Here is a 12,680-nt window from a genome sequence, read left to right on the forward strand (position 1 = left end):
TTTCCCACCCAATCAAGAACAGGAATCACTGAATTTCTTGAACTTCCTGCATCATTTTCCGGGTGGTTTTCAGAGTTTGTCTGACTCAGGTAGCACCTGATGGCACATTATAGGACTCCTGCAATGAGGCATGATTTACTCTCATCCCTTTCTATGCATGTTTAATGTGTTAAGCAACAAAATAGCTTTGGTACGCTCCTGCAAGTTGTGGTTCAAATGAATCCCCTTGACAACAGCTGCTCAGCATTTGTTCATCCTTATTCACTACTGTCAGTGAGCTCTGCTTTCCCTTATAATTATTTTTTTTTCAACTCCTTCCTGCATTGTTTGCTTTCCGACCTTTCTTTTGTCCTTTGCAAGTACACATATTAAATAAAAATACCAAGACCAAATGCTTCATTGTTGTTCCTGCACAGCATGCTCTGATTTAGAATTTTTTGGATTGGGCTTAAACTGTGTGTGGGTGTTGGGGTGAGTGGAGACAGAGAAAGAGATGAGGAGGCAGGAAAGGAACAGAGATGGCTGTCTCCTTTTTCCTGTTTTATTATCTCGTCTTTCTTCTGCCTGTGCCATGGAATAGTCAGAAAAACAGAATGGAATATTTACTAGCTAACTTATTCGTTCATTCAATCACTAGATATTTAGTGTTATAAGCTGTGGAACTACCACAATGTGCAAATGATGAAAAATAACTAAATAAAGCTCTAGATTTAGAATCAGAGACATTGGTTCTCCCTGGCACTTAAACTTCGTATTGTAAAAGCTGCTGAACATTCATCAAATATGTTTTGATGATCGACTACCTGCTAGCTGTTGTGCTAATTGCTGGGAATATATTAACGGACAATTCCAAGGCAGTCTCAATCATCAGGGAGATTGTAGTTCAGGGAGCCATTTCACCTCTTTGATCCTTACTCAGATCAGTACACTTTTAGGTTATACTTTATTCTTCTTCTAAGTTCTTCTTTATGGCTCCTTTTTTAGAAGGCTATATTCAAAAGTATTGCTTATCTCAGCCCCTTGCCTGCAAATAATTCCATGTGCTGATACTTTTATTCCTCTTTCCAATTATCTTTTCTTAAAAAAAAAAAAAAAGAAAAACTTTACAACACCAAAGTTCATAGAATAAGGGTGACTCAGATAAAGTAATCTGATGCAAACTTCACGTGAAATATGTAACTGTTCACCTCTACTTTAAATCAAGAGCAAAACAAATCTTAAATTTGTCAATTTTTAGAGTACCTCAAATTCTAAGAAGAAAATATATAGGCAGCTAAAAGAGAGGTGACTCAGTGTAGACTGCTAACGTATTTACAGCTGTTCTAGATCAAATAATCTTTGGCTTGTCCAGAAATATTAGAAGTCGTCTAGGACCGACAGTCAACAAAATAGAAGAGGAACCCAGCTCTTGTTTTTCCACAGAAACACCAGTTTCACAATAATATGTAGATCAAAATAATTTTATCAGAAGCTGACCCCAGTTAAAATGTTGTACGCCAAATGAGCACAAAATCAGGAGCAGCCTATTTAATAAGAATAAGCGGCCGGGCGCGGTGGCTCATGCCTGTAATCCCAGCACTTTGGGAGGCCAAGGCGGGCGGATCACAAGGTCAGGAGATCGAGACCATCCTGGCTAACACGGTGAAACTCCATCTCTACTAAAAGTACAAAAAATTAACCGGGCGTGGTGGCACACTCCTGTCGTCCCAGCTACTCGATAGACTGAAGCAGGAGAATGGTATGAACCCAGGAGGCTGTGTTGCCGCAGGGCTATGTGCACAGCCCCACCATATGTCATGGTCTAGTTGCCACAGATTTAGCCCCCTGGCAATGTCCAGGAGGCGTCCTCCTAGTTCATTATATTGATGATATTATGTATACCTCTGATTCTCTTGCAGATTTAGAAGTGACAGTGCCCCTCTTGGGGCAACATTTGGCAGCATGCAGTTGGGGCATCAACAAGTTCAAGGTCAAAGGGCCTGGATTATCTGCCAAATTCTTGGGAGTTATTTGGTCAGATAAGACAAAGGCCATCCCAGAGGCTATCACTGATAAAATTCAGGCATATCTCCAGCCCCCTACAGTGAAGCAGTTACAAAGTTTGTGAGCCTCTTGGGATACCGGCGGGCATTTGTTCCCCATTTAGCTCAGATGATAAAACCGTTGCATTGGCTAAAAAGTAGGGAGCTACCTGGGATTAGGATGATGTGGCTGAGACAGACTTTCTGGCAGCCAAGCAGGCTATTCAGCAGGCACAAGCCCTGTGGGTAGTTGACCAGGGGCACCTGTTTGAGCTGGATCTGCATGTGACTACAGATGGTTTTCATTGGGGCCTATGGCAGCACACAGGGTGCTTGAGAACATCAGTGGACTTTTGGTCCCAACTATGGAAGGGAGCTGAGCTCCAGTATTCCTTGATAGAGAAACAGCTTGCAGTTGTACATGCTGCCCTTCAGCCTTGTGAGAGTGTGACACGATAGACTGCAGCCTTCATGTGGACGACTTACCCAATAGCGGGATGGGTAACGACTTCCTGGACTGGGATAGTGCAGGCATCCACATTGGTAAAGTGGGGTGCCTGCTTGAAGCAGCAGAGTACGCTGAGTATAAGCCCCTTAGCAGTCGCGTTGGGACCTGTAATCCTAATGCAAGATAAGGCCATGAGATAAGGCCAAGGGGCCTGAGGTACCCCAAGACCCTGAGCCTTCACTGTTTAAAGAAGGGCATTCACCCATTCCTGATGGGGCATAGTACACAGATGGGTCTAGCCAAGGTGCTGCTGCTGCCTGTACTGCTGTTATAGTCCAACCTAGTATTGATACCATGTGACTTGAAACTGTGTGTGGACAAAGCAGCTAATGGTCTGAACTTAGAGCAGTATGGATAGTGATCACCACGGTGATACCTATGGTAATCTGTAACACTAGCTGGGCTGTCTATCGAGGCTCAACCTCGTGGTTAATTACCTGGAACATACAGAAGTGGCTTCTCAGCCACCGACTTATTTGGGGCCAAACCATGTGGCAAGACCTCTGGAAAAGGGCTCATCACAAAGAGGTAACTATTTACCATGTGTCAGTCCATATGCCTTTGGCCACCCCCGCCAATGATGAGACAGTTGCCTTGGCCAAGTTCTGATGGTTAGAGTTGGCACCTACACAAGATGTGGCCTTGTGGCTACACCAGAAACTGGGATTTATGAGGGGTAAACTGATGCAACAGGTTTAACGATGCAAGTGTTGGGGTCTGTCCCTGCCCACCTAAGACATTTGAGAGGCTTGTCAAAAATGCCCAGCATGTCCTCAGGCATACCATAAATGGAGGCAGCTGCCCAGTGTTACACAACAAGTAATGATAGGTCATGTGCCTTTGACCAGGTGACAAGTAGACTATATCAGGCCACTCCCAAAGTCATAAGGGTATATGTGTGTGCTAACAGCTGTGGACATAGCCACAGGCCTGTTGTTCACCTTCCCTTGCAGGGTGGCCAACCAACAGCATACCATCCTGGCCCTGCAACACTTACGCGCCCTGTGTGGTCACCCTCTGGCCATTGAGAGTGATAGGGGAACACATTTCACTGGACAATGAGTATAACAATGGACACAACAAATGGACATAAAGTGGGGATTCCAGGTGCCATACAACCCACAAGCTATGGGTATGATTGAACGATAAAATGGGTTCTTAAAGAATGGGTTATGCTTGCATGTCACATCCCATCTTTGCAGGGCTGGAGTTCCAGGTGCTCCAAACCTTGAATGAATGGCCACGGAAAGGGGGCCTGGCCCTGGTGGAGGCTTTGTTACACCGGGCTTCTGCCCCCATTCAGTTGCAGACACATACCAATGATGACCTCCTCCAACCAGGTATGAGGATGAATGGTAACCTATTTTTGCCTGCCCCAACACCCCTGAAAGCAAGGGAACAGAAAACTTGGCTGTGGCCATGGACCCTTCAAGGCCCCACTGCTGATGGTTGGCCATCATAGCTCCCTGGGAGAAGGGCCTACAGTATGACTATTCAATACGTGGCCCCTGCACTTGACTGTCTGTAGGGGAATGGCCAGGGAAGGAACGCTCCTCCAGGGGACATATGTACTGTCTGTGTGGCCTATTAGGAGCTCCCCCATGACTTTGGTATGGATACAGGACTCAAAGGGACCGTGGGGAGCTGAGAAGATTTGGTATCACCGACAAGGCAAGAGCCTTTGGCAGGTGCATTGTTATCCAGGGATGAAAGGTTAACCTGTATTTTGCCTGAGGGATAGGTACTAAACATGATTTACCTGTTAGTACCTGTGCCTGCTCTGTCATTTCGATCATAGTTTAACATGCTCCAACTGTATTTTGGACTGGACCCATACCTATGCTTATGTGACCAATGTTTCCATCTGTTGGATCTGCACCACCCTTCCAGCAGCAGCAGCTGCAGATGGCTTGCCTTGGCAAATACATTCAGCATCTGCAGAGAACTGGACATGGCTGGAGACCTGCAGCCCAATGGCCAACACATGGAACACGATGCAGCAAGCTTTGGACAAAAGACGTTGCAAGACTCATGGCACACCAGCCCCTTGGCTGACTCATAGTGTTTATAATGGGTGAGGCTGGTGAGTGGGGGAGCATGTAGCACCCCCAGCCAAGGCACCAGGGTGAACAGAGAAACACTGGGGTAACACCACTGTAGGATGGGTATCCATCATGGACTGTGTAAACATAACACATGTCACCACACCGAAGGTATGGTGGAATAAGTCACCTCACCAAGGTCAGACCCCAGTAGAGTTCGTGCCCCCTGGGAGTTCATGGGTTTGTGGGGACTCAGGGTGGCCTTACCTATCAGCAGACTGGACTGGATGTTGTAGCTAGGGGTGGCCTTCTGTACCTGCCACTGTTATCCCCATGTTGCCCAGATGCCTGCATAACTGGAAAGTAGTATGCTCTCAGATTTGCAAGTGCAGTGAGCACCCTGGTGGTTCTACCCCTTGGCAATGACTATCCCTAGAGTGGGTGTCATAACTGTAGAAGCACAAGTACTGCTCTTATAGAGTACACCACCCGCGTTCTGAAATACACTCAAGTGGCCCTCCTTCTGTTAATAGATGAGGTTGATCAGCTCAGAAATGTGGTGTTGCAAAACTGAATGACCTTAGGCATAATAACTGCTGCCCAAGGAGGCACTTGTACCCTTTTAGGAACGCAATGTTATAGTTTTATCCTGGATAATTGGCAGAACATAACAATAGTCCTGCAAGGGGTGTCATAGGAGATTAAGGCATTTGAGAGCCTTATTGGGGACCCCTGCAGAGATGATGGACATCCATATGCTCTGGCCTACACTGGGCCCTAATAGTCATAAGTAGCATAGCTGGGATCCTAGCAGTGAGCTGTTGCTCTCTGTGTTATTGTTGTGGGTAATGGATTCAGGGCTCTGCCCTATGGGCACATGTCCCTTCCCAGAGGACACCCTTGGCCTAGGGGGTAGAGTACAAGGGAAGTGGCTACACTTTATCAGGAGTAGGTAGAGGCAGCTTTCCAGTACAAGACAACTCAGCATGTTTGGAGTGCAGGCACACATCCCCACACATTATGTGTGTACACAACGTGAGGCACATTAGGTGATCACCCATGTGAGCTTGTACTTGGCTTAGGGCCACTATTGTCTGTAAAAGATATAATTACCCTGCTAACACAACACATATGGTTTACTTGGGCCCAGAGAGAGTAAAGCCATGTCAAAACTGTCAACTATTCTTCAAGTGTTTCTTCAGCTACCCACCACTCACCCACTGACTCTCCTGGGACCTCAGTTAGAACCTAACAAACTCTACTTTAAATAATGAATAGACATCCCAACACAAAAAATTAAGCAGCAGACTTGAACCACACTATAGACCAAATGGACCAAACAGGCATATATGGAACATTCCCCCAACAGCAGCAGAATACATGTTTTTCACAAGCGCACACAGAACATTCTCCAGGATAGATCACATGTTAGATCATAAAACAAGTACTACCAAATGTAATAAGATTAATAACATACAAAGTATGTTTTCCAACCACAATGGAATGAAACTAAAAGTAAATAACAGAAAGAAAAATAGAAAATTCAAAAACATGGGGGCACTAAATAACACACTCTTGAGTAACCAGAGGGTCAAATTGGAGATAAAAATGGCAATCAGAAAATACATGGAGACGAATAAAAACACAGCATAGCTAAATTTGTAGAACGCAGCAAAAGTAGGATTAAGAGACACATTTATAGCAATAAATTCCTACATTTAAAAAGAAACATTTCAAAAAAACAACTTACTGTTTCACCTGAAGGAACTGAAAAAGGGGGAACAAACTCAGGTCAAAGTCAGTGAAAGGAAAGTAATATATATGTTATTAGAGTAGAAATAAATGAAATAGAGAATAGAAAAATAGTATAAACAGAAATATTTTGCTAGAATTTAAAAAGGGAGAGCGATGATTCAAATAAGATCAGCAATGAAACAGGAGACAACTGATTCCACAGAAATTGAAAGGATCATAAGAGACTACTATGAACAATCATATGCCAACAAATTGAATAATCTAGAGAAAATGAATAAACTCCCAGAAACAAAACCCTACCAAGACGGATCATAAGGAAGTAGAAAATCGGAATGGACAAATAATGAGTAAAGGGATTAAATTAGTCATTAAAACCTCTCCACAAAACAAAACCCAAGACAAGATGGTTTCACTGGCATAGTCTGCTAAATACTTAAAGGCTAATTAACACCAATTATTCTCAAACTCTTCCAAAAGACTGAACAAGAGGGAAAATTTTCAAACTAATTTTATGAGTCTAGTGTTACCAAAGCCAGACAAATACACTACAAGGAAAGAAAAGCACAATCCAATAATCCTGATAAATGTGGATAAAAAATCCTTAAGAGTTCTAGTGAACCAATTTAGCAACACATGAACAGGATCATATACAATGACAGAGTGGAATTTTTCCCTTTGTGTCACACAAAAATGACACAACATATGCAAATCAACTAATGTAATACACCATGTTAATAAAGGATAGTCACATGATCGTCTCAATAAATGCTGAAAAAACATTTGACAAAATGCAGCACTCTTTCATGTAAACAAGTCTCAATGCAACACTCTTTCCGTGTTAACAATCTCAACAAACTTGACACAGAAAAAATTTAGCTCGAAATACTACAGACCATGTATAAAAAACTCACAGCTAACATTGTTCACAAGAGTGAAAAGTTAAAAGCTTTTCCTCTAAGTTCAGGAAAAAAGCAAAGATGCTAACTCTTGTCATTTTTATGCAACACAATACTGGAATTCCTTCCCATCCAGAGGAGTTAAGAAAAAACAAAAGGAATAAAAACCAAACAAATTAGAAAAAAAATGTAATCACTTCCCTCTGCAGACGACATAATCTTATATGTGGAAAACCGTAAATACTCCACAAAACACCATTAAAACTAAAGTAAGCAAATTCGGTAAAGTAGCAGCATATAAAACTCACATACAAAATTATAAAATAATTAAGAATAAGACTAACCAAGGGGATGAAAAGCATGCACAATGAAAACTATAAAGCATTGATGAAAGAAATTAGAGACAACAAAAATATATGAAAATGTTACCTGCAGTGAGTCCACATCCGTTAAGTGTCAGCAGCAACCTCCATTTTTGCCCCCCTCAGAAAGAATTCAACTGACGGGCATAAGGCAGAAGGAGAGAGAGGGGCAAGTTTTAGAGCAGGAGTGAAAGTTTATGAAAAAGCTTTAGAGAAGGAATGAAAGGAAGTAAAGTAAACTTGAAAGACGGCCAAGCAGGCGACTTGAGAAATCTAGTATACAGCTTGACCCTTTGACTTGAGGTTTTAAATGTGGGCTTACCTCTGGGGTTTTGCTTTACTTCTACCTATATGCCCAACTCCTGAGATTTTATTGGGTATCACTGATAACCAGTTTCAGGTGTTTTCTTTTAAGAGCCGGCCTTTCCCTGGTGCCAGCTGTGACCAATTATTACTTTAGATAGACAATTAACAACTGCCTGACCATCACCTGGTCACCCAACACTCCTGGTCTGTGTGTAGGAGGGAGGGAGCCCTCTCCTGCCATGTTCATACACAACTAGCTATCCACTGTGACAGAAAGACATTACATATTCATAGACTGAGAAACAATATTATTAAAATATCCATATTACCCATAGCAACCTACAGATTTAATGCTATCCTTATCAAAATCTCACTGTCATTTTTACAGAAAAAGAGAAAAAAAACCGTTAACATTTATATGGACCCACAAAATACATTGAATAGCCAAGAACAAAGCTGAAGGGATCATAGTTCTTGATTTCCAAATCTACCATAATGAAAGCAATAGTATGGCAGAAGAACAGATATATAGAAAAATCGAACAGAACGGAGAGCACAGAAATAAATCCACACACAGTTGGTTAAATGCTCCTGCACAAGAGCACCAAGAAAACAAAATGGAGAAAATAGTTTCTTCAACGAATGGTGTTGAGAAACCGGGAAGCGTGAAGAAATTGGATGCTTTTCACAATGTTAATGGGAATGTAAAATGGTACAGCCACTAGGTAAAATAGTACAGAGGTTTCTTAAAAAGTTAAAAATAGAACCACCATATAATCTAGCAATCACCTGTCTTAGTAGACACCCAAAAGTACTGAAATAAGGATCCTGAAGAGAAATCTAGTCTCCCACATTGATACCAGCATTCTTTACAATAGACACCAAAATATGGAAACAGCCCAAAGACCCATCAACAGATGAATGAATTTTTTTTAATGTGGTATATCTACACAATGGAATATTATTCAGCCTTTAAAAAGAATGAAAGACTGCCATATGTAAAAATGTGGAAGAATCTAGAGGACATTTTGCTAACTAAAATGAGCTAGTCACAGAAGATTCCACTTATTTATCTAAAATATTTAAACACAAAAAAAGAAAGTAGAAGTAGTAGGAGCTGGGAAAAGGGAGAAATGGAAGTTGCTGTCCAATGGGTATAAAGTTTTATTGATGTGAGATGAATAAATTCCAGAGATCTTCCGTACCACATTGTGTATATCTATTGTTAATAATACTGTTTTGTGTGTCTAAAAATTTGTCAATAAGCTATACTTATGTTAAGTGTTTCTACCACAGTAAAAAAAGCAAAAAAGACTCATCTATTCCCAACCTCATTAAATAAGGAAACTGATGCACAGACTCTGGTTACTAATAGAAGATTATGAGAATAGATATGGCCTGAATTTACTGGGCATTTTACTACACGAGTGGATTAAAATGTTCTGTGGAGAAATATGTCATTGAATTATCATATAATTGTGTGAGGTGAGTAATCATGTAATCTTCATTTTATAAATGACAAATTGAGAATTAGAAACATTATGTGCATGCCTAGGAAAGAAAAACAGACAGAAAGTTGCCCAGTGAGCTTTCAAACCTGGGTGTCAATTTTCTTTCTGCAAAATAGACAAACCCACCTGTGAATTTTTACTGTGTCTTCCTTCTTTTTTATCAGTGTATTTATCCACTATCCCACATAGCTCATGAGCTGATCCTCATTTGCTCAGGATTTTTTATTTCTTCTATGTGAGTTCATGCATTTCTCATGGCCAGTTTTTTAAAGTTATTGAGATCCTTTCCATAGCAGTGTAGGGTATATCAACAGTAATAAGGCAAAAGTAGCCATTGCAATTCTAGATATTTGTGGTCTACAAATGTAAGTATCAGAATTAAGCTGGGCTAAGGTTTCATATCAGAGGCTTAAACAAGATAAAATTTTACTTATTTCACAAGCAAGAGAAGTCCAGATGTAGGCAGTCTGATGCCAGTATGAGGTGTGTCTGATTCACTATTAACAGGTCCTAGTCTCCTTCCATCTGCTGCTTGTTCCTTAGTGTATGCCACCAATCTTCAAAGTCACTTCATGTCCCAAGATGACCCCTGCATTTCTGACCATTGCTTCCACTTCACATCAGCAAGGACAAGACTTAGAGTTGAGTAAAACAGTAATAGCACTTTTTTTTTTTTTTTTTTTTTTTGACAGGGTCTTGTTTTGTCACCTAGTTTAGAGTGCAGTGGTGCAAACATGGCTCATTGCAGCTTCAGCCTTCTGGGCTCAGGTGATCCTCCCACCCTGTTGAGTAGCTGGAACTATAGGTACAAGCCACTGTTCCCAGCTAATTTTGTAAAAAAATGTTTATAGAGACAGGGTCTCACTATGCTGCCCAGGCTGGTCTCAAATTCCTGAGCTCAATCCTTCCACCTTTGCCTCCAAAAGTGCTGCAATTACAGACATGAACCGCTGCACCTGGCCTGAGTAAGGACTCCAAAGAGCTTTCCTGAGATTAAACATGATCTCTCTTCACATCTCACTGCTAGCTGTATCTACAAAGGTGCAAAGGAGATGCAGAACTGATCGGAACAGAGTCCATATACCACCCCTCTTCCAATGTAGGGGTCAGTTAATAAGAAGGAAAGAATATATTTATATACCATATTTTGATTTGTACATTATTTCCATCGCTATCTAGTATCTTCTAATGTGTGAATCAAAAATGTGGTATATGAATAAACATTCAGATACAATATCAGATAGACAAATATCTCAGCCAGCTGTGGTGGCTCACACCTGTAATCCCAGCACGTTGGGAGGCTGAGCCCAGGAGTTCGAGACCAGCCTGGACAACATGGCAAAACCCTGTCTTGACCAAAAAAAAAAAAATGTATATATATACACACACACACACACACAGACACACACACACATACATATACACACACATATATATATACACACACCCGGTGTGTGTGTGTATATATATAATTAGCAGGGTGTAGTGGTGCATGCCAATTGTCCCAGCTACTTGGGAGCCTGAGGTGGAAGGATAACCTGGGTCCGGGAGATTGAGGCTACAGTGAGTCGAGGTCATACCACTGCACTCCAGACTGGATGACAGAGTTAGACACTGTCTCAAAACCAAAAAACAAACAGAGACAAATATCTTAGGTTAAGCATTCAAATAATAATTAAAATTAGATGTAGAATATATTTTAGACGTTGACGGTGGTTTTCACAAAATAATTTTAATGTATAGGAACCCATGGATTCGCCACAGGTGATACTTTAAGATGAGTTGTGAAGTCTTTTGGAGGAGTAGAAGATAGGGTCAAAGGAAAACAAGCAGGTTACTCATCCCTGGATCTTCTTCCAAAGATCCTGATTTATATAACAGAGATTTGTTTCATTTCCTTAGAGAAAAAAATGAAGAGATACTGTTGCGTAAAAAATGAATGGAAACTATTTATATATAACTGCTTTTATTCCTGTTTTATTTGAAAGTGACTTGCCAAATAAGTCCATGACAGGTGTTAATCTAAAAAATTCAAGTCCCCTGACTCTCAATTTAGTGCAGTGCTCTTTCTACTAAATTATATTAGAATTTACCAGTAAGATTTATATGCACAACCCTAAGCTTTAGAATTTTTGCTCTTTTCCTGGCTCATGCTCTATGGTCGTAACTGATTTATTGATTCATTTAATAAAGCAGATGCTGAACATAATGAGCAGTAACTATAAACTCAAATGAAATCAGCAGAGGTAAAGGAGAAACTCTGCTCTGAATAAATGCATTATATAAACGTTCATGTATTTAAAATTATTAGTCTAGGCCAGGCACGGTGGCTCACACCTGTAATCCCAGCACTTTGGGAGGCCGAGGCGGGTGGATCACGAGGTCAGGAGATCGAGACCATCCTGGTTAACATGGTGAAATCCCATCTCTACTAAAAAATAAAAAAATTAGCCGGGCGTGGTGGCAGGCGCCTGTAGTCCCAGTTACTTGGGAGGCTGAGGCAGAATGGTGTGAACCCCGGAGGCGGAGCATGCAGTGAGCCAGGATCATCACTGCACTCCAGTCTGAGCCACAGAGCCAGACTCCATCTCAAAAAATAAACAAATTTACGAATAGCCACATACTTCATTGCTAGAAAGCAGTGGAATGAGGATAAAGTGACCACTGATGTCTACACAAGACCTCAATCTGATGGCACACATGCTGCAAGAAACATCAGCAGTGTTTTTAACACAGTTTAAAAACAGGTAGTCCTCTCCTCTTGACTATTATGGTCTGCCATGCTATTTCCAGAAACCCGGAACATCTTTATTGTCACACACCAAAACATGGAAAGGGTTTCAGTTTCCCTCTTCTTACATGGGATGATGGACTCTCTCTTGGAGTATTTGGCTACTCTTCCCTGGTCAACTTTTGCTGTAGGTAACATGTACGCACTTTGCCCAAAAGTTCTTTTTCTCTCTCAGCCGCTGCTCGTGGTTTAAACTTTTCAGAACTGAGCTCAGTGTAATTTATATAGAGAGGCATCATGCTGAACCAACTGGCACATGTTCTTTCTTGAAGAAAATTGAAGATCTCATGTGGTGTTTTAATGACGTTTTAACACAGTGGGGCAAAAAACAAAAAAAACACAAAACAGGCATCAAAAAATAAGCCTGTTACTTATCTGATACTATCACTTAATTGTAGAAAAAAATTTCCACCTCACTTAACTCTTTTTTTCCCCTCTAGTTTGGGCCTATTTTCTAGATTTTTTTTTTTTTTTTTTTTTTTTTTTTT

The sequence above is a fragment of the Rhinopithecus bieti genome, unplaced genomic scaffold (genome assembly GCF_001698545.2).
Source record: "Rhinopithecus bieti isolate Rb0 unplaced genomic scaffold, ASM169854v2 scaffold_4967, whole genome shotgun sequence".
NCBI classification, from domain to species: domain Eukaryota; kingdom Metazoa; phylum Chordata; class Mammalia; order Primates; family Cercopithecidae; genus Rhinopithecus; species Rhinopithecus bieti.